This window comes from Galendromus occidentalis, unplaced genomic scaffold, assembly GCF_000255335.2.
Source record: "Galendromus occidentalis unplaced genomic scaffold, Mocc_1.1 scf7180000076950, whole genome shotgun sequence".
Taxonomy (NCBI): Eukaryota; Metazoa; Arthropoda; class Arachnida; order Mesostigmata; family Phytoseiidae; genus Galendromus; species Galendromus occidentalis.
Window position 1 is genome coordinate 2763 of NW_003804939.1, and position 4451 is coordinate 7213.

Consider the following 4451-nt stretch of genomic DNA (forward strand, 5'->3'; position numbering starts at 1 on the left):
TTGGAACATCAAGGAGGACACCGTCGAGTTCACCTGGTTACTACTCAGCTCGTACTTGCTCGTACTTGTTTATTCTGGGATCGGTGGCTCCTTTTATAGTTCTCTAGAGCAAGGGCCACTTTTAACCTTGACATCTCGATATCCGCTATGCTGACTCAGAATCGTTGTAATCTGGTTAGCAGTTTTCCAGTCTACGCGTTAGGCTGGAAAGCCGACCGCGACATCTCCCTTTCTTTAGAGAGCAATTGGTTTAGTCAAACTTTAAGGACTTATATCGCGGGGCATTAGTATGCGTGACATCGAGGAAGGAAGGATGTTTTCGAATCCTTTTGGTTCGTTTGGTCTCGGTGTTTTCTTCTTCGTAGTCCTTTTCGTCTACTCTGAAGGAGACCTTTTGCTGGTGCTGGAAGATCGACGTCTCGAGAAGGTTTTCGTCCGGTGTTGTCGGTTCCTCTTCGTTGTCGTCGCTCTCGTTTCCTGCATCCTCTGGGGTAGTATTGTCTGGATCACGATCTTCGGGGATGGGCTGAATTCCGCTGGCTGGATCTTTTTCGGATGATGATGCTTCGAATAAGTTCCTTCGAAGTTCACCTTTTTCTTTTGAAGATCGTGTTAAATGAGTCTGTGTGGAACTTCTTGGGACTTGTCTTGTAAGCCCCGAGACTCTTGTGAGAACGTTGGGTTGATGTTAACATTCACGGCTGCTTCGGCAAGCTCGGCTACTAGAGATTGGGTATTCACTACCTCACATTGCTCCAGTATCTCAGTTATGTCAACCTTTTGCGGCAGGTTTTCTCAGCGAGGGAGAGAGATTGCATTAGATTTGACATCTCTTCGGGATCAGTGTCTTCTTGAGAGATCCTATATCTCAGCTCCGCGGTCGTGGTGTTATGTCCCATGATCGTAACGAGGGCGTTGGTTTTATCTACCAAGTCTTTTAATTCAACATCGTCGCTGTTAGCGATTTCTTTCTCTAACTCCTGAATACTCATCATGAGTTCATCTTTATCTTGTTGAGTAACATTCACACCATGTTTCTTTTCCACTGTTCTAAGTTTCTTCATCAGTGTTTCAATTTTTGGAATAAATTGTGGTGTTCGTTTGGGTGTTTGGAGTGTATCATAGTGTGTTTTGATGGGTGTTTTTTGGACCTACTGGGTCTCTCTTCCCTTTGATGGAGAAAGAATGTTGCTCACTTGGCAGAGGTAGATCGAACGCTAGTTGGAATCCATTGATCATTTGTCTTGAGCCGATTGAGGCGTCAGCGTGACGTTGTCTCAGTTGGTTAGCGTGTCGTCTTGTTACCTTGTTCTCGACCTTAACGTCGTAGAAGGCGTTGTCCCGGTTCTTTATGGTGCCCGGTGTCCAGAATTCTTTGTTTCGACGGTGCATCTTTACGTACACATGATCGTTTTCTCCAAATGTTTTCTGGCGAACTCCGTGGTGTTGATTGAAGTCCCTTTTGCTTTTGTCCCTGTAAGCTTGTACAGATGAAATGTTCTTTTTTGGCATGATGGAATCCAGAGTTGTCCTGAATTTCCGTCCGGTGAATAGTTCTGCGGGAGTCTTTCCTCCGAGTGCCTCTGACGGTGTAATTCTGTAAGTCCTGAGAAACTTTGCGATTGCGTTGTTGGTGGTTTCTTCGTTAGACATTTTGTCGAGGGCCTGCTTGAATATTCCCACCATTTTTTCGGCTCGTCCGTTGGACATTGGGTAATTTGGAGCTGAAAATTTCTTAGTAATGTCGTATTTACGGCAGAATTCTTCGAATTCGCTTGAGGTAAACTGTGTTCCATTGTCGGTCACAATTTCTTCGGGGAGTCCATTCCTGGTGAACATTTCCTCGAATTGTTGGATTGTAGTGCTGGTGGTGATTTTCTTCATTGGAGCTATTTCTGGCCAATTTGAGAATGAATCAACCACAATCAAGTAGTACATGTTGTTCTTGGGACCTGCAAAATCTGCATGCAGTCTTTTCCAAGCTCCGTCTGGTCGCGGCCATTGTTGCAGCGGGATTTTGACGGGATTATTACTTGCCAGTTGACAATCTTCGCAACGTCTTACGAAGTTGATTATGTCCTTGTCCATGTTTGGCCAATAGACGTAGGATCGTGCCAACATGGTCATTCGAGTCTGACCTGGGTGTCCTTCGTGGAGTGTGCTGAGGATTCGGTGTTGTAGTTTGCCAGGGATCACAACCCTATCTCGGAACATGATGATGTCTCCCATGATTGTTAGGTCAGAACGTCTTGAGTATAACAAATACAAGGGGTCATTTCTCGAGATTTCTGGCCATTTTCCGGAAATGTGTCTGCTTGCCCGATGGAGCAAAGGGTCGTGTAGGGTTTCCCTCCGGATATCCTCTCTGGTTACTGGGAGCGACGCGATGGTTTCTTCTAGATTATGCTCGGCGTCTATTTCCACGTTAGCGATGACCTTGTCTGCTTTTTCTTCGATCTCGTCTTGATCAGTCCGTTGGTCTGCGATTAAACGCGATAGAGCGTCAGCTTCTCCGAAAGTGGTTGTCGACTTGTATCGGATGGTGAATTGATAGTCAAGCAATATGACTGCCCAGCGTTGAAGACGATTCGCGCTGTGGGCTGAAATTCCGTTCTTTGAACCAAAGATCGCTAAAAGAGGTTTATGATCCGTGTTCAGGACAAAATGTCGTCCGTAGATGAATTTATGGAATTTTCGAACTGCGAAAATTAATGCAAGTGCTTCTTTTTCGATTTGACTGTACTTGCGTTCCACGTCCGTGAGTGACTTTGAGGCGTGCATGACGGCTTTTTGAGTTCCATCTGGCATAACATGAAGTAGACATCCGCCAACCGCTTTCATGCTGGCGTCCGCACTTACGATGATTGGAAGGTCAGGGTTATAATGCGTCAGTAACAGGTCCGATAGAAGTGTTTGCTTCATTTTCTGGAAACTCTGCTCGCATTGTTTGGACCAAATGAACGGCGTATCCTTTCTGAGTAGCTCGTTCAGCGGTTCCTTGAGGTCTTTCAGGTCTTTAATGAATTGACTGTAAAACGTAATCATACCAAGTAATGACTTGAGTTCTGAAACGTTGGTGGGAGACGGCATGTTGGTGATTGCTTTTGTCTTCTCCGGGTCAGGTGTTCTTCCATGTTTATTTAGGATGAACCCTAGAAATTTAACCTCTTCTTGTAGAAACGAGCATTTTTCAGCTCTGATTTTGAGTCCGAACGATTGTAGACGCTTCATCAGGCGTTTTATTTTCTGTTCGTGTTCCTCGATCGTTTCACTTTTGATGAGAATGTCATCCAAGTAGGTGACTATTCCAGGGAGACCAGCAGTGACTGTGTCCATGAGCCTTTGAAATTGGCTGGGTGCTGTCTTGATCCCAAAAGGTAGTCGTTTGACTTTGAATAATCCTTTGACAGTATTTATGCTGAGGATTTTTTGTGATTTTTCTTCGACTGGTACTTGTAGATAAGCTTCCGCAAGGTCGATTTGACTGAAGTAACGTCCTCCATTTAGTTGTGCAAATACAGCATCAGTTGTGGGGTGGGTATACATCATCTTCAATGGATTTGTTTAATCCTGTTGAGTAATCTGCGCACATCCTGATGGTTCCGTTCTTCTTTTTCACGATGACCACCGGTGTGGCGAAGTCGGAGTGGTCGATTGCTTCGATGACACCTTCTTTTTGCATTCTCTCCAATTCTTCTACAACTTGCGGTAAAAGCGCGTAAGCTACTGGTCTTGCCTTTCTGAAGGTGGGTTTGATGTCATCCTTCAGGGAGAACTTCGCTTCGAAATTCTTGCACTTTCCGAGTCCGTCTGAGAAGATTTCTGGAAATTGTTTCATACATTCTTCCATGAGTCTCTTTCTGGATGTTTCCAAGCTCTCTGAATCATAACTTGGCTTACGGCGTTCCACTTGAAGTATTTGAGGTTGTGTATCGCTCGTCAGCAATGATTCTAGCTGCGGATCTCGTTTGATCCAGTCGAGTCCTAAGAGTTCGCACTTATCGGTGACATGGCATTCTCCGTGGAATTCGATGTTATTGAATTTGACGGTACATGATAAGGTACCAAGAACTTTTAGAGATCTGCCGTCCGCTACCGTGAGCGAAACGGAGGGCGTTTCCAGTTTCGGTTTCCCGAGGGCTGACCAGATTCTAGTCGAAATGAGACTGACCTGTGCGCCTGTATCCAGTGTCAATTGGATAGGTTTGCCGTTGATGGTAACCGTCTTTGTCACTCGATTTGTGAGGCTCGACACCGCGTTGACTTGTCGTCGTGTTGTGTCGCGGGTTCTTGAGGAGCTTGGTTGCTGGTTGTTAGTTCTCGATTTGCAAGCGTTGCCGAGATGTCCGATTTTGGAGCATTTCTCGCATTCATATGTTTTATACTTGCAGTCATTTGAATGATGGTTGGGCTTGTTGCAACGATAGCATATGTATGAAGGACCAACAATG

The 4451-nt window shown here is 45.2% G+C and overlaps 1 pseudogene; it reads right to left on the reverse strand.

The window, feature by feature from the left end:
* Window positions 1-250: 250 nt before the first annotated feature.
* LOC100906052 (uncharacterized protein K02A2.6-like) lies at window positions 251-4420 on the reverse strand (annotated as a pseudogene).
* Between the last annotated feature and the right edge of the window lie 31 nt (window positions 4421-4451).